Here is an 18569-nt window from a genome sequence, read left to right as displayed (position 1 = left end):
GATCCGTTGATTCATTATTTTGAGTCTAGAGCATAGAAGCAATATCTTAATTTATTATGGACAATCCAAAAGTGGTTTAACTGGTCGAATAAAAAGTAGTTTCGATCTTTACTTTTACGAATACATTACTGGCAGCAATTTCCAGGGAATACTAATTGAAATATTGTGCGCCTTCGGCGCAAGGGACTTTAGGATTTGGCCGTGCTCAGCCAGTGAAATATTCTAGATAGTGTTTAGTATTAATTTACAATTGACCAGACGGAAGAACAGGCCGAGATGTGTATGATTTGGAACTTCCAGTAAACATGAGTTTTCATAATGGTTTCGCCAAATGGAAAGTTTAAGCGTGCGTCACTAACCTTGTTCGCTATTCCTTCATCGTCTACCCCAATCCCATGAACTGCAACCCGTTCCTTCATCGTCTACCCCAATCCCATGAACTGCAACCCATTCTTGGGCAAGCTTCGCTAAAGGTGTTAGAGGCATAAACGTAGACCCGTATGGTATTATCATCTACAGTCTCCAAGACATGAGAAGGAACCTACAGTATAGTTCAATAAACAGAAACATGCCAGTGGTAACCATTTATCACTGTTCCTAGGTGCCTAGTCCTTTTATAGCAGGTACAAACATGCCCTGGAGAACACTCCATAAGCAAATCAAACATGGAAAAGGTAAAGAAATTAAAAAGCAAGAACCGTCAATAACTATGACTCTAGCTACAAATTAATTACCTAATAAAGATCGGTAAAAAGCAGGTCCACTGACAAAAAATCTCAAGTTGACTGTTGTTGGACTCAACCTCTTGTGCGCCATCGGCGCAAGGGACTTTAGGATTTGGCCACCCTTTTGGCACGTTCAAATCTTCCTAGATAGTGTTTTAGTATTAACTTACAGTTGAGCACAGGGAAGAACAGGCAGAGATGAGTACGATTTGAGAATTTCCAGTAAACATGAGTCTTCGAAATGGTTTCGACAAATGAAAAGTTTCCTTTCTCCAAGTAGAAAAAAATATAGAATCCCAGCAGTCACAAAAATTAGGCGCTAATGGTCACGATGACAACATAACGCGCTGCTGCATTTCGTGCTCCCACCTGATATACCTTACACAAACGCATTCGATATAGTGGAAGCAGTAGTTGTGCCAGATTGCTCAATTATGAAAGAATATTGGTGTTCAACTATGGTATCAGTTTGGTTATCAGGTTTTGGTATACTCTAAACAAATCGAAGCGTCCCATGGCCCTTAGTTTTGATTGGCATGAAACTATATTAAGCTACCAACTGAAGCATAGATAAAGTGAAGCATAATTGCATAAAAGAAGCGGTAAGTTATAAAAGAAAGTGGTAAATTATAATTAAGAAATTAAGCAACAATAGTAACTATAAAAAAACATCATATGAAAATAGAAGAACGCAAGAAATGGATCACCTTAGCTATACAGCCTCACAGCTAACTCCAGTAATCTTCTCCCCACCAATTCCACCACCAATTTCAGCGTCTTTTATATAAATATTTACATTCATAATGGCACAGTCGTTTCCATGTGGGCTGCATCTGAACACAACATGCGTGCAATAAATTTATATGCCTAGTAGTGAAGGTCGGAGAGTATAATATAGATTATGTTATTAAAACCTCAGAATATGCCTTTCTCTCTCCAAAAACCATTCTCTCCAGAACTTAGTAACCTTCATCCTGTTAGTGATTAGATCCTTTAGATCCTTTAGAACCATTAGAATCCCTACCTTATTTCTTCCCAATAATGACTTCTGAACATAGATTCATTACCATCCATCGGAAGTTTTTTAGGTTAGCCTGTAGTTCTACCATACCCAACTCCACCACTACTCTCACAGAATTTCATTCAAATGGAAAACTGAATGGAATTTTTTCTCTTCGTCTTGCTGCTGATTTACAAAGATTATTTTTTGAAGCTGCCAAAAATGGGGATCTAGGAAAGACGGTTTGGAAGCATGAGGATAATCAACAATGGTTCTCTGCAACCAAACGTTATAATGAAAAAGGATATTATCTTCTTATAACCCTTTCTAGACCAAATCCCAAAGCTTACCCAGTCTCCTTTTATGTTCCAGCTGGAATTCGATTCGAAGGGTGGTTCAATTTAGCTACTGCTTTGGAATCCATTACAATTTTCTCTACTTCATTATCCAGACCTAAACCTCATATGATGAACCTACCTACCCCTCAAACCAGAACAGAGTCTTTCACGAAACCTAATACATCTTATGCACAATCCCTGTTCACCCAAAATAAGGCCGTCCAATCTGTAACCCAGCATCCCATTAATTCTCCATTTAGTTGTGATAGACATGCTGCACCATGTGCTATCAAAACTAGGAACTCAAAATATGGCCAGTTTATTCACATTGATCATGATCCAACAAATTTAGGAGGATGGAATACTGCATTCATCATTTCTTCATCTGGAAAAGCCAAGTCATGTTAGTACTTAGGTAGATTGTTGTGTACAGAGTTGCAGATTCAAAAGGCTTTTGAATTGTTTCCAATAAACTCTACACAAGCAATTTTTTATGTGGATGATGACTTTTCAGAGGCAAATATGGGATTCAAATTCATCGCTCGTGACATCACATATTCTGTGTTTCGATGGCATCAAAATATCTGGGAATCTACAGTTAAGCATCACTATGAATTCAACATCGAAATACTGGGCATTCCTTTTCAGTTTTGGTCCTTAAAACTCATTCATTCAATAGGAAGAATTTGTGGAAAGCTGCTTCTGATTGATCCTGCAACCCTAAAACTCACCAACTTACGGGCTATGCGCATGAAAGTGAGGAATGTTAATGGAATAAATTTCATACCTAGAGTGATAAAACTATTTTCTGGAAAACGGATGATCACTGCACACATCCATGTTACAGGGAAATCATCATCGGCTAGAGAAAGTTTCCTTATTACTCCTCCTGTGAATACGGAAACAATATCTAACGGAATATCAGTTACACAAGATTTGTTGGAAAGTGCCAGAGCCAAAAAGAGAAAATTCATCCACAACAACTATGGTACAGCTGTTCCTTGTGTGATGGTACCCCGTAATGCATTAACTGCCAATATTCCGAATATCACAAATTCTGTTTATAAGGATCCTGTGAATAAGGATTCTGTTTTGAATGCGACTGCTTCAATTATGGAAGATATGTGTAAACCTACGCAGAAAAGACGCTATCGTAAAAATAAAAGAAACAGATCCAAAACCAAGCCCATGAAGAAAATCTGGCAGCAGGTTAAGTGTAACGAACTTACTTCTCAGTTCTCAAAAATTATTGTTGCAGAGCCAGTTATCTTAGCTGAGGTGGAATCTGAGTTGGCAGAAACATTGGACGTGGCTACTGACATGGAAGTTGATGAGATGAATAAGCCTGCAGCATTCAGGATTTCAATTCCTGAAACTGGTTTCGAACCTGTAGCCAAAAAAACCTGTGTAGATGATGTTAATCTACTAATGTCGCCTTTCAAACCTCTCGTACAACACCTGTTATCATTCCCAAATCCATCTTCAATCCAACCTTCATATTTTATTCCATCTATAGCTCATAGACATCCCACTGAACACCCAATCCAACACCCCAAGCCTTGTTTTACCCTACACCAACCCAAAAATATGGAAAAGCTACATCAGATTACCATACCCAACTGGTTACCGACAGAAGTTAATCGCCTCTTCAACCTTGGAATTAAACTTGGTATTAGTTTTCAATCTATGCCAAATCACGTGAGAAAATTTCTTGTTTCTAAGGTTGCGACAACAGGCCCTGTACTAAAACCCATTCCTATTCTGCCAACAAAAAAACGAGTTCGAAAAGACTATGCAGTGCAGAATGCAATCTATGCTGCAGGTGAGGAGATTATTCCGGTGTTTGAAGCAAAATCTACTTCCCTGCCTCTCATGGGTTTAGAGAATACTTTCTTGAATGGAGAGGATACAAAATTCTCTATTACCTCTGACAATGGCATAGCTGATTACCCACCTGGATTTGAGCCACAACTGACATCACTCGGCACATCATATGACGTTTGCTCTACTAATCCAGACTTTTTCATTGAGTCCCAGCCAGTGATCCCTCTCAAATTGCGGAATGATCTAAAGCGTCTTGGTATTTCAGTCGAGGTTATTGCTTCTCCTGCTTCCAGGCCAAGAAGGTTTGTCCATTCTAAGGGTAAATTTTATTCTCAATGAGTCTCAAAATCCTAACATGGAACGTTAGAGGTTTAAATTCAGGTTATAGAAGAACAGTGGTTCATAAGATGATACAGATGATTAAATCTCTTATCATCAAAAATGATGCATTGCACAACATGGGATATCCAACAAATATGTGGTTATAAGAATGTGGGCTGGACAATGCAACAATCTTTCGGCATCTCGGGAGGTATGTTAATTCTCTGGGATAGAGATTTGGTTGAAGTGTGTGATTCACTTGTTGCTAAGTATACACTTTCTATTCTATGCACAAATAAATTCGACAATTTTCAGTGGGTTCTTACGAACGTGTATGGGCCAAATAACTCAGTTGACAGAGCTGAATTTTGGACTGAGCTCGACACTATTTGCAGATATTGGCCAAACCTACCTTGGTGTATTGGGGGTGATTTTAATACAATTACCAAGTATGTTGAAAAAAAGAATTGTAAGAAGATTACAAGAAGTATGAAGAAGTTCAATAAGTTCATTGATGAACATGATCTTATTGACTTACCTCTCAAGGGAGCTAGATACACTTGGTCCAATGGACAAGCAAATCCGGTTATGTGCAGATTGGATAGATTCCTTATTTCACCATCCTTTGAACAACACTAACCTTTTGTTACCCAATTAGCAAAAACCAGACCCACCTCAGACCACATACCTCTCCTTTTAGATATTTCCGACCCCTCTTGGGGACCTAGTCCTTTTAGGTTTGAAGTTATGTGGTTCTTGGAGAATGGTTTCCTACAATTACTAGAAGATTGGTGGCTTTCTTTTTGTTTTGCAGGTACTCCTAGCACAGTGCTCTGGTTGAAGTTACAAGCACTTAAAGAAAAGTTGAAGGTCTGGAACAAAGAAGTTTTTGGATATACCAATATTAAACTGAAATCTATTCTCTCTGGAATTCAAACTCTTGATGACTTGGCTGAAGATAATAACTTAAATGAGGAGGAGAAGAATGTACTTTTACAATACAAAGCGGACTTCGAAAGAATTTCTAAGATGGATGAGACTTCGTGGAAGATTAAATCAAATACAAAGTGGTTACAGGAGGGTGATAGAAACACTTCTTTCTTCATCAGCAATGCTTCTGCCAGGCGTAGATATAACAGAATCAGGCAACTCTACATTGGAGATGAGTTGGTTTCTGATAAAACAAGGTTGCAAAAACATATAGTAGGTTATCACAAAACTCTTTTCTCTGAAGAAGAGATCATTCGACCTGATCTGGAAGGGATTCATTTTGATTCAATTACCTCCACCGAAGCTGATATCTTAGAAGCTGATTTTACTGAGGAGGAGGTTTTGCATGCTATTAGAGACTTGGGAAAAGACAAAGCACCTGGTCCGGACGGTTTCCCTATTATTTTCTTCCAGAAGTGTTGGCACTTTATCAAAGATGATATCATGGGTACTGTGAACGAATTTTGCACTACAGGTACTATTTACTCTAAACACAACTCTACTTTCATCACTCTAGTGCCTAAAAAAGATCATATTGAGTCTATCAAGGACTGTAGACCTATTTGTATGCTTACTAGTGTGTATAAGATTATTGCAAAAGTTCTATCTTCACGGCTGTAGCTTGTTATGGATAAGCTGATCTCTCCGGTGCAATGTGCTTATATTCATGGCAGACAAATCATTGATGGCACTCTTATTACCAATGAACTGGTAGACACTAGACTTCGATCTGGAATTCCGGGCATTATTTGCAAAATTGATCTTGAGAAGGCTTTTGATAGAATCAATTGGAGGTACCTTGAATTCGTACTTCTAAAAATGGGGTTCAGGAGGAAGTGGTGTAATTGGCTGAGGTTTTGTTATTCAACTTCTTCTTTCTCGGTTATTATTAATGGATCTTCTTTTGGTTACTTCACTAGTTCTAGAGGCGTGAGACAAGGCTGTCCAGTTTCTCCTCTTTTATTCAACATTGTCATGGAAGGTTTTTCAAGGTATATTGATAGGGTTGCTAATCAAGGCCTTATTAGTGGTTTTTCTGTAGCTCCTACTGGTATTGTGGTCAATCACCTTCATTATGCAGATGACACAATTTTTTTCTTAAAGGATAACAAGGAAGAACTCCATAACCTGTTTTCAGCATTATATTGTTTCGAATACATAGCTGGGCTAAAGGTAAATACCCTGAAAACCAGACTTGTTGACGTGGGAGTAGTTCCAGACTTAACTCTTTGGGCTGAAGAATTAGGTTGTTCCATATGTCTCTTCATAATGACTGTGCTTTGTGTGGTGGAGGAGAGGAGTCACAGAATCATCTTTTTCTTCACTGTAAGATTGCATACAATATTTGGTGCAACTTAACACCAACAACATGTTGGTCTTGGGTTTTTCCGGGATCAATGAGAGCCTTGGAATATACCTGGAACACTCAGCACTTCTCTCAATCAGGCAACTACATCTGGAATTTAATCCCAGCAGTTATCGTTCACACAATCTGGAAAGAAATAAATTGTAGAAGGTTTGAACCTACACACCTCTTCAAAACTGATAATGATCTCATTTTGGAAGTCAAGACTTTAGTTCTAACTTGGGCTGAGGCTGCAGGTCATAGGGTTCATCAAAACTGCTCCTACACGGTTCTGTCTAATTGGCAGGCATTGTTTTTGTAACTTTCTCTTTGTTTGTAGCGTAGCTTGGTTTTTTCTTTTCTTCTTCTACCCCTGGTAGATTTGCATGTATATTCCTCTTCTTTTAATAAATCCTCACTTTCAATCAAAAAAAAAATTATTGTTTACGTACTGAAAGATTCGGTTAGTTCCAGAACCTCCACATACTATTTAAGTTTGGTTAAGTTTTGATTAGGCTATCGAATATGGTTTGGGTTCGGATCACCAATACAGTGCAATCTTTGTTCATGAAGACAAAAAAAAAATTGCATGGTCAGCATAAGTTGGTGAACCGCCATTGACATTTTATCAACAATATATGAAGAACAAAGTACAAAGAGAGTTCATAAAATCTTACCAAGGTTAAATCTATTGAATTTGGTTGCAGTACCACCATTTACTGCTACTAACGGATTCGTTGACTTTCTGTAACAACAAACATCGTTACTGAGTCTAAATATTGTTGATCCAACTCTATCAATGGTTACTGACTCTAAATATTGTTATTGACTCAAAATGGAAAGAAAATCAAAAACGGAGTGAGATAAATCAAAAATCAAGAGGATAATCAACATCATGAACCCGAACCTACATAGAGATAAATTTACCATAGAGCACAATTAGCTGCCACTGCAAAAATATGCAAAGAAGGTGGAGAGAAAATAAAAACACGCGATTGGACTGAATCTAAAAGTAACGGTGAATAAAAGAAAGAGAGCAGAGATGCGACAGAAGAACAAATATGAATTAGGGTTTTAAATATCTTGTTGTGTATGTGTATTAGGAAGGGTTCGGTATTCATCACCGAAAATATTTCAAACCACTTACAGAGATTCATCACCGAAAAGATTTCAAACCTCTTATTAAAAATATAAACTTGATTTGGAGTAATCAAGAATAATCTAGAAGAAGAAAATTGGTCGGCTAGTCCGTACGGCTGGAGATAAGTCTAGATTTTCTAGACAATCAAAGATGGGTTGTGTATAAATGTGTATAGTCAGTCCGTAATAAGAATACTCTAAAGAAACCTAGAGCATGTGGAGTCGGTCAAGTAAAGCCTATAAATAGGCATGGGTGTGCTCAGTTGTGAAGTGTAATCGAGTGACAACATCAAGTGAGGTGTAGGTGTAAGTCGAAGTGTAATCTAGTGAAATCCAAAGTGGGTAGCAAGGTCAGTAGTTGAGTGAAAGCTAGTGTGATTTTGGAAGAAAGTTAAGGTCTTGTACGACCACAGTTGTTGAGTACAATAAAATCCAGTTTTGTTTAAACACCAACTTGAGTGATTGTGAGCCTTTTTTTAATCATTTCAATACCAATTTTCACATCACTTTCGACACCCATTTAACCTTTAACCTTAAATTCATTTCCAACAAAGTGGTATCAGAGCCATAAGATTCTAATGGCTAGTGAAATGTTTCCGTTTCATGTACCTAAACTCACCAAAGATAACTATGAAAATTGGAGCATTCAAATGAAGGCGTTATTAGGCTCGCAAGATGCATGGGAGATTGTAGAGAAAGGTTATGTTGAACCGGATGATGAAGCGGCGCTTCCGCAAAATGAAAAAGATGCGCTGCGCATTTCAAGAAAGAGAGACAAGAAGGCTTTCTACCTCATCTATCAAGGAATGAATGAGTCATCATTCGAGAAGATATCAAGAGCCGCTAATGCAAAGCAAGCGTGGGAGATTTTGCAAAATTCATTCAAAGGCGTGGAAAAAGTAAAGAAGGTGCGGTTGCAAACTCTAAGAGGTGAGTTCGAATCTCTCTCCATGAAAGAGTCCGAATTAATATCGGATTATTTTTCAAGAGTTTTAGTTGTTGTTAATCAACTAAGAAGAAATGGCGAGGTAATGGGTGATAGTCGTGTGATCGAAAAAATACTACGGTTACTTGTTCCAAAATTCGATTATATCGTCGTTGCAATTGAGGAGTCGAAAGACGTCGAATCCATGACCGTGGATGATCTCATGGGATCTCTTCAAGCCCATGAAGAAAGAATGAGAAAGAGAAGTAAACAGGGAGTGGTAGAACAAGTTTTACAAGCTAAGCTTACTTTAAAAGACAAAGGAGAGATCTCTAGTAGTAATGCTAGAGGAAGAGGACACGGCTACTATGGCGGAAGAGGAAGAGGCAAGCAAAATAACGATGATCAGAGGGTCTAGAGGTTGAGCTCCACAAGAGGTCGTGGCAGAGGAAACAATTCATGGCGCAACAATAATAGGTCAAGGTATGACAAATCTCAAGTCGAATGCTATAACTGTCATAAGCTTGGTCATTATGCTTCGGACTGTCGATCTTCTTCAAATAATGTCGAGGAGAGAGCAAACTACGCTAGTAAAGAAAATCAAGAAGACCAGACCTTGTTGGTGGCATGCAAAGGAGGTGACTATGATGAAAACTGTACATGGGTGCTTGATGCGGGAGCAAGCAACCATATGTGCGGCACGAAGGAGAAATTTGTGGAGCTTGATAAATCAGTTTCTGGCAACGTGACGTTCGGAAATGGAGCAAAAACTCCGGTGAGTGGTCTTGGCAAAATTTTGATTCGATTAAAAAATGGAAGCCATCAATTTATTTCTAATGTTTATTATGTCCTTAACGTAAAAATGAATATATTAAGTTTGGGACAACTCTTAGAAAAGGGCTATAGGATGAATATGGAAAACCTTAGTCTTTTCATAAGAGATAAGAGAGGAAAACTGATTGCCAAAGTTCCAATGACGAGACATAGGATGTTCTATCTGAACATTCAAAATGACATCGCGAGATGTATGACTTTTTGTGTGAAAGACTCGTCATGGCTCTGGCATCTTAGATATGGACATCTAAATTTTGGAGGATTAAAGTTACTGTCCAAACAAAAGATGGTTATAGGTTTGCCAATAATAGACCACCCGGATCAATTGTGTGAAGGATGTTTACTTGGGAAACATTTCAGAAAAAGTTTTCCTAAGGAAACACTGACGAGAGCCACAAAGCCACTAGAGTTAGTTCACACAGACGTTTGCGAACCAATAAAGCCAAGCTCGTATGGTGGAAATAACTATTTCCTCATATTTGTCGACGATTTTAGTCGAAAAATATGGGTTTATTTCTTGAAACAAAAATCAGAGGTTTTCTCCAATTTCAAGAAATTTAAATCCCTTGTAGAGAAAGAAAGCGGCTTCAAAATTGTGGCTATGAGACCAGACAGAGGAGGTGAATTTACCTCGAAGGAGTTCGAGTCTTACTGTGAAGACAATGGAATCCGTCGGCCTCTTACGGTTCCATATACACCTCAACAAAATGGAGTTGCCGAAAGGAGAAACAGGACAATTCTCAATATGGCCCGGAGTATGTTGAAGACAAAGAGAGTGCCCAGGGAATTTTGGGCTGAAGCGGTTGACTGTGCGGTTTATCTGATAAACCGATGTCCCACAAAAAGCGTGTGGAACATGACTCCTTTAGAAGCATGGAGCGGAGTGAAACCCGGCGTCTCACACTTACGAATATTCGGAAGTATCACATATGCTCATGTGCCGAGTCAGCTGAGAACGAAGCTGGATGACAGGAGTTCCAAGTACATATTTATCGGTTATGACTTTCGATCCAAGGGATACAAGTTGTACAATCCAATCAATAGAAAGGTCATCACAAGCAGAGATGTGGAGTTCGATGAAGAAGGCGTCTGGGATTTCGGTGTTCAAGAAAAGGATTACAATTTTCTCCCTATCGTAGAAGAAGAAGAACAACAACCACCAGTACCAGAATCTCCATCTAATACACCACCTCCATCTCCTCCAGCGGTGCACCAGAATGATCCATCATCAGCAGATGAAAGCTCAAGCGATAGGCCCTAACGGACGAGGAGTTTAAAAGATATCTACAGAGACAATATATCTCTCTTTTGTCTCTTTGCAGATAGTGAACCAATAACTTTTGATAAAGCCGTGGAAAGTGAAAATTGGAGAAAGGCGATGAATGAAGAAATTAATGCTATTGAGAAGAATAACACCTGGGAGCTTGTAACACTTCCGAAAGGACAAAGAGCAATTGGAGTAAAATGGGTGTGCAAAACCAAGAAAAACGCTAAAGGGGAGGTTGAAAGATACAAGGCAAGATTGGTAGTAAAAGGATACAAACAAAGAGAGGGCATCGACTATGATGAGGTATTTGCTCCTGTTGCTCGTCTTGAAACTATAAGATTAATTATCTCTCTAGCTGCCCAAAATAGATGGAAATTCCATCAAATGGACGTCAAGTCAGCCTTTCTAAATGGGAATCTTGAAGAGACGGTATATGTCGAGCAGCCGCCGGGGTACGAAGTAAAAGGACAAGAAAATAAAGTCCTGAAGTTGAAAAAGGATTTATACGGCCTAAAACAAGCGCCGAGAGCATGGTATAGCGGAAACGACAAGTACTTCCAAGAAAATAATTTTAAGAAATGCCCGCATGAACATGCTCTCTATGTGAAGGTGGATGAAAAGGGAGATATGTTGCTCGTCTGCCTATATGTGGATGATTTGATCTTTACCGGAAATAATCCAATAATGTTCGAAGAATTCAAGAAAACAATGACGAGAGAATTTGAGATGACGGACATCGGTCTTATGTTATACTATCTCGGGCTCGAAGTAAAACAACGGAAAAATGGAATTTTTATATCTCAAGAAGGATATGCGAAGGAAATCCTTAAGAGATTTAAAATGGAGGAGTGTAATCCGGCAATTACTCCAGTGGAATGCGGTATCAAGCTATCAAAGATCGATGGAGGCGAGAAGGTCAATACGACTCTTTACAAGAGTCTTGTTGGAAGTTTGAGATACTTAACTTGTGCAAGGCCAGATATTCTCTACGGAGTAGGACTAATCAGTCGCTACATGGAAGCACCTACGGTTACCCATATGAAGACTGCCAAGAGAATTTTGCGCTACTTAAAAGGTACGATTGATTTCGGTTTATTTTACTCGTCGTCAGAAAAATACAAACTCATTGGATACAGTGACAATGATTGGGCCGGAGATTTAGATGAAAGGAAAAGTACTACTGGATTTGTGTTTTTCCTCGAAAATACGAGCTTCACTTGGAGTTCGAAGAAGCAACCGATTGTCACACTTTCCACTTGCGAAGCTGAGTACGTCGCAGCAGCATCGTGTGTTTGTCACGCGATATGGCTAAGGAGTTTAACGAAGGAACTTAAAATGGAGCAGGAAGAACCGACAACAATATTTGTGGACAACAAGTCAGCAATGGCTTTAGCAAAGAATCCAGTGTTCCACGACCGCAGCAAGCACATCGACACACGATACCATTTTATCAGAGAGTGCATATCGAAAAATAAGGTACAATTGAAATACACAAAATCTCAAGACCAAGTTGCCGATATATTCACGAAACCATTGAAGCACGGGGACTTCATTAAATTGCGAGAGATTCTTGGAGTTACTAGAAATCAAGTTTAAGGGTGTCTATTAAAAATGTAAACTTGATTTGGAGTAATCAAGAATAATCTAGAAAAAGGAAATTGGTAGGCTAGTCCGTACGGCTGGAGATAAGTCTAGATTTTCTAGACAGTCAAAGATGGGTTGTGTAGAAATGTGTATAGTCAGTCTGTAACAAGAATACTCTAAAGAAACCTAGAGCATGTGGAGTCGGTCAAGTAAAGCCTATAAATAGGCATGGGTGTGCTCAGTTGTGAAGTGTAATCGAGTGACAACATCAAGTGAGGTGTAGGTGTAAGTCGAAGTGTAATCTAGTGAAATCCAAAGTGGGTAGCAAGGTCAGTAGTTGAATGAAAGATAGTGTGATTTTGGAAGAAAGTTAAGGTCTTGTACGACCACAGTTGTTGAGTACAATAAAATCCAGTTATGGTTAAACACCAACTTGAGTGATTGTGAGCCTTTTTTTAATCATTTCAATACCAATTTTCACATCACTTTCGACACCCATTTAACCTTTAACCTTAAATTCATTTCCAACACCTCTTACAGAGATATCCCACTGAATATGAAAGGCAGGGAAAAGTGAGATAAGGAACCGATTTGAATCCACCCATTTGAATCTACTACTTTCAAAAACATAGATACAAAAAAAATTTGAAAATAAATAAATAAAGAACTTTGGATTCATAAATAACCTTGATTAATACATAATAGATGGCTTGCGAGTTGTCTTTGATTTCTGATTGCTTTTGCAAGGCAAAGAAAAGTGAGATGAGGAACCGATTTGAATCTGCAACTTTCAAAAACAAAGTTAGAGATCCATTTGATATAGAGGATGCGGTGGAAGAGAAACTCAGAAGTTAGGGTTTGAAGTCCGTCAATACTATTATATCTAAGTTTGCTCACACCATTTCGTGTGCGGCCGAAAAAACTGAAAATACTCAATTCTTATTGGTAGGGTGTCAGGAGCTCTAGAATTCAAGCTTTCGGCCTAACTTTCAATGTGAGGCCAACAATTCGTACTCAAATTATATATATAACAAGTTCAGTAAGCCCGCGCATTTGCGCGGGGCTAGTTTATTAATTTGATTCACCCAGTCATTGCCTTCTCTTCCCTTCTCTAACTTACACTGAATAAGTAGCTTCACGTCAGTAACTTTTCCTAATCGAAAATGTATTTTGTGAATTAAATGCGGTAATCTAGCTATCGGCATATACAATCTCAAATGCATCACCCTAGTTAAAATGCTTCGCCCTTTCACCGTTATGTAACAAAAAGTGGAGCTCCGATCAAGATCTGTTTGCCACGCTAAGATGACCAACGTGAATCAAACTGAAGAATTTAAAGGAACTGCGAAAAGACATAAAATTAAATAAAAATAAAATAAAAACAGTTGTACAACATGTAGTAATTGAAGGCAGAAACTAATTAGGTCTATATGTATGACTTGAAATAATCAACTAAAGTAGACAGGTATCATTTGCTTGGTTAGAAACATGAGTCTTTGAGGATAAAAACTGAAACTCCTAAAGTTTTCCATCGAGAAGGATCCGCCACACTTTGCTCATTCTCAAACTTGTATTAAAATGGTATTAGCAGACTGGCGGATCATGAACCATACTCCTTTCTATTGTTATAAGCTAAAAAGTTCAGCAAGTTAACATACAAAATGAAATGACGATGTATGAGTCAGGATCCGGCATTTCCCTTGGTTCGTCTTTGCCACTAAATACGTGCCAAGCCCGTCCTATATATATATATATATATTGGCATCCCAGTTCTGCCACTGTGAATGATTATATTGACGATGCGATTAACCTGACCTGAAGCAGTTTCATTGAGTTGAATAAGTCACAAATAAAGAGTAGTGATAGTTTCTGAAACATGAGCTACAATTTTTGGTATGCGCCACGAATCATCGTATTTAACTCCATACAGTTCCCCCTAAGTGAAGTAACGGCAATCTGCAGAAATAACAAAAATGTGTGTTTCATAATTCTCCACGGTATTGAAAACAAATTACCTCCTTTGTTGACGAAACTCTCCTAGCTACAAAATGAAATAAATGATCGACATGTGGGGCAGAAGGATTCTCACATCTGTAACCAACTTCAGCGTACATTTGGTTTTAGCATTCGTGTTACTCGTACCATGGTTCAACGCCTCCAGCAAAGTTTCCCCATAAAAACCCAAATCGTGGAATCTGGTGAAGATACAATTTTTCTCCCCTTTCTCTTATCCAAGGGAACTTACCAACTTATCCTAGATTATTGCTGGGAGTTTGCAGATTTGAATCATGATTACCACTTGTATCGTATAACTGAAAGCTACTAAACATAGGGAACTCCTCATCACCAGCAGAGAATCTGAAAATGAAAACTTCCGAAGAAATTAAATCAATGAAATTATAAATTAATGGATACCTGAACATGAGTATCAATTTTGTTATAGTTTTTGTTTCTTGTGTTGTTATTTCCAGGGAATTTCCTCTTTCTGCACAGCTACACAGAAACGCTAAATATTCTACGAACAAAACGAAATAGAAGTAGAAGGATAATAGTTAGCCAAAAAAAAACAACCTATTATTCAGAAATTTTGTCAAACATTGTATGTCCTACCGAAAGAGTGCCCACTTAACTTCACATGTATGATAAACTTTCACAGAAAGAGTATGCCGACCATCTCCGCTGCAAACCATTTTCAGTTTGAAAACTATAACATTAACTACCTAGTACATACTGTCATCAATTAAGAAGTTCAAACAAAGAAATGTATTTGAAGTTTCAAAGTAAGAGGAATGGAGATTATAATAACTTAACGTTAAATACCTATTTCAAACGAAGAACTGTATTTAAAGCCTCAAGGACAAACTAATGGAGAATTGGAAAATAAGGTGTTCCTGATTCCCTAAATCAATTAAAAAGATTACGCTTTGCAAAATAAGTCGTTGCTGATTCCCTAAATCGAAGTTGTAGCCATATACTATCATCATGTAAAGTAGAATTCGAATCAAAAAGTTGCATCACCCTGTTACCTGTTCCATATATCTTCTTCTTCTTGTTGTTGCCGTGTTTCAATTAGAGGGTTATGTTGAATCCGTTGGCTGCCTTACATATAAAGTAAGTTGCTGGAGGCAACGTTTCAAGCATAACTCTTTGGAACTAAGAGAAACGTCTCTTCAGAATGTGTCTTATATTGCTACTCAGTAACACGATTCCAAGCGTCGTGCCTTTTCACCATTATCTGATTGCCAATTAAATATATTCTGGTGATGACACGTCAGATTGAAAATCTGGTTCCGACATGTCAGCACACTTGTTCTCCTTTATATTAAGAGGTATTGATAATATAATAGTTAGCCACTTAGTTGTCTCTCTCTAACCTTCTATGTATGCACAGAGCTAGAGGACAGTGAATAAAAGGATACCACAAATTCTTGTAAGCCTACGAGGAAACTAACAAACAATCATCTTAAGAACTCGACCAAAACAACAAAGTTTTCACATCTTAAACCTCTTTCTCTAACATTGTTCATTCAATTGTACGTACATCAGGTAAATCTGATCTTCAACTAGCTTTCCTATTTCATCAATCTTTAAGCAAAAGATATGGGTTTCACTTTGACTTCAAAAATTCTTAGACGATCATTTTCGAAAGGCAAGAACGATGAGATGGTGATACCCAAAGGACATTTCGTGGTTTACGTTGGAGAAACCCAAATCAAGAAGAGATTTGTAGTTCCAATATCATATTTGAATCATATGTGTATCCAAGAACTTCTAAACCAAGCAGGAGAAGAATTTGGGTTTGATTATCCAATGGGAGGTGTTACAATTCCTTGTAGCGAAGAAACATTTTTGAATATTACATCTCATTTGAGTGACTTGTAATCAAGTGAAGAGAGAAAACTTCTCAACAATTTTGTAATATAGGGTCTTGTTAATATTTTATACAAATTGGTGATATTGAAATACCAAATTTAGTTTGAATGCATATTCTATTAATCAATAAAATTAACAAACTTGTAATCTATCTTTCATACTTGTAATCCGAAGACATAATCTACTTTGACAAAAGTTGTGATGAAATTCACTAATGCAAAAATTAACAAAGGTTTCCTAACTTCCTATTGTGTGAACAAAGCTACTGGTAGGTATCCAGACATTAGAAATTAACAAGTCAAATAACGAAATGCAAAATCAAAGCCCAAATTGTGAAACCAAACAAGTAACTGAAGTCTAAAACAAGTAGTACTTCCAAGTAACTGAAGTACTAAAACAAGTAATATAGTACTTCCAAGTTCCATAAATGGCACTGCATTCATACTTTAAACCGCAGTTATTTTTATTACCAACGCTAAAACAAGATAAATAAAAACTGTGACTATAGTCAGTGCTTGTTGCCCATGATTAACCAAACAAGTACATTCAGCGTAATTTCTAGATTAAATGAAAGGAAATCTATTTTCTAGTAATTCCAATCCACTCATTTTAGACCGGTTATCTCAAGAACACAACCTAATGGTTCCTAGATATGGAAGTTAACATGTGGTATTGTGGTGGTTTAAGGACTGTCACCAATGGTAGGGCATATATAGTGTTGGAGTCTTGCAACAATAGAAAAAACGTCAGATGTATCAAACAATAAATATAAAGAACCGTATCAAACAACTCTACCACAACAAATTGATGAGGGAAGAATCACAGGTTCAACAAGCTGTCCTTAACACATTAGTTCGCGGGTATACTCTAAAGTAATGCTAAACCCCAACGTGCGAAGATGTGTCCAGGATAAGACTGCCCGATATAACTTGTATTAGCACAATACAAGTTACCCACTCTTAAACTCAGCAACGGGATGGAAGTAAAACGCCACACGAAAATAAAAGAAAGAAGATGAAGAAAAGTAGACCTAGAGATGGTCGCTTCTTGCGTGTTTTGAAAAAAGATTTTCGAGTTGTATTTATAGGAAAATTAACTTGCAAATAAATTTAGGTTTAGGGTTTTTCTTATAAAACGAGTTCTGTTTCTTGTAAAACAATTAAACACAAAAAAAAAAAAATTTTCATAAATAAAACTCTTAAATAAATTATTTATCAAGTTAAAAACTTGCAAAAAATAATTTCAAGTAGACACGGACTTGGTGCTTGGTACACGCGCATGGGCATGGGTCGAAACATGTATTTTTCGCCCCACCCGCTCCACCCACATTGTTTTACAACATATCCATGAGAACATGGTAATATAGTGGAGCAACTCTTTAGTTTTCCACAATGTGGGACTAAAGGTTCCATTTCTTTCACTCAAAAATGAGTGAGTATCCTTAGACCCTTAGGTCATGAGATCAAACCACACCAAGACCAAAAAATCATTTATTAAATAACTCATTTTCTCCAACAATCCCCCACATGAATGAAATCTCGGTAAAAAACGAAAAATCAGAGTACGGAAAATACCATTTAGGCAAAGGTGTCCATGAGGTCTTGAACCTTGCTTAGTGAGAAGTTACCGAACTACTAGCTAGACAGTGAACTATGTCTTGAACTGCTAGCGTTTTGTGTAATTCTAATAACATCCATGCATGATATCCTCCAAGTGTTGCTAAGTTCGTGTCGTTTTGTCCATTTTGGCCCTGGACATATCCTGTTTCTCAAAATGCTTTAGAGAATCGGCTCCATTCTCATTGGAAGCGACCCACTTCCTCATTCAGATAGGTGAGTTCCATAAGGAGTGTTTACTGCTACACACAACTTCAATCTTAAATTGAAACTATAGAACTCATTAAGACTTAATTAAAAGTCATCCTCCACATGCAGTCACACTATCACATCAACACCATAGGGAAGGGACAGAGAATGAAATTATCTGATAGTTTTTGCCTTTACCCACCATAAATTAGTTGTCTCATTCGAAACCTTGTTATTGGAATCTCCAGTCAGCAAGGTTGAGTATCCTTCATGGAAAGTTTAATTATTTGAGCCTAAGCCCCATCCCCTTTGATGCTTTACTAACTATCTCATTGGGCAAACCTTTCGTCAAAGGGTCCGCGATATTCTCCTTGGACCTTGTCCAATCTATGGAAATAACACTTGTGGAGATTAGTAATTTCAAAGAATCATGTATTCTATGCATATGTATAGACTTTCCATTGTAGAAGCTATTCTTAGCTCTTCCTATTGCATATTTGCTGTCACAATGTATAGATATAGCTGGCACAGGCCTATGCCAGAGAGGAATATCTTCTAACAAGTTTCTTAGACATTCGGCCTCCTCTCCTGCTTTATC

At 37.8% G+C, this 18569-nt stretch overlaps 2 long non-coding RNA genes across 3 annotated transcripts; both read right to left on the bottom strand.

The window, feature by feature from the left end:
* Positions 1-344: 344 nt before the first annotated feature.
* On the bottom strand, positions 345-829 carry LOC113342741. Its single transcript, XR_003356814.1, has 3 exons — positions 735-829; positions 408-541; positions 345-367 (listed from the first exon to the last, which is right to left on the bottom strand). It is a non-coding gene; the product is annotated as an uncharacterized LOC113342741 (long non-coding RNA).
* A 12499-nt stretch (positions 830-13328) lies between these two features.
* On the bottom strand, positions 13329-15436 carry LOC113342794. Of its 2 annotated transcripts, XR_003356844.1 has the most exons (4): positions 15320-15436; positions 14383-14651; positions 13952-14249; positions 13329-13635 (listed from the first exon to the last, which is right to left on the bottom strand). It is a non-coding gene; the product is annotated as an uncharacterized LOC113342794 (long non-coding RNA). The 2 variants fall into 2 exon arrangements; XR_003356843.1 differs by lacking the exon at positions 13329-13635 and having other exon boundaries at positions 13637-14249.
* Between the last annotated feature and the right edge of the window lie 3133 nt (positions 15437-18569).

Source organism: Papaver somniferum, unplaced genomic scaffold (assembly GCF_003573695.1).
Source record: "Papaver somniferum cultivar HN1 unplaced genomic scaffold, ASM357369v1 unplaced-scaffold_47, whole genome shotgun sequence".
NCBI classification, from domain to species: domain Eukaryota; kingdom Viridiplantae; phylum Streptophyta; class Magnoliopsida; order Ranunculales; family Papaveraceae; genus Papaver; species Papaver somniferum.
The sequence above is the reverse complement of the archived record's forward strand: the minus strand, read 5'-3'. Positions and strand labels throughout refer to the sequence as shown.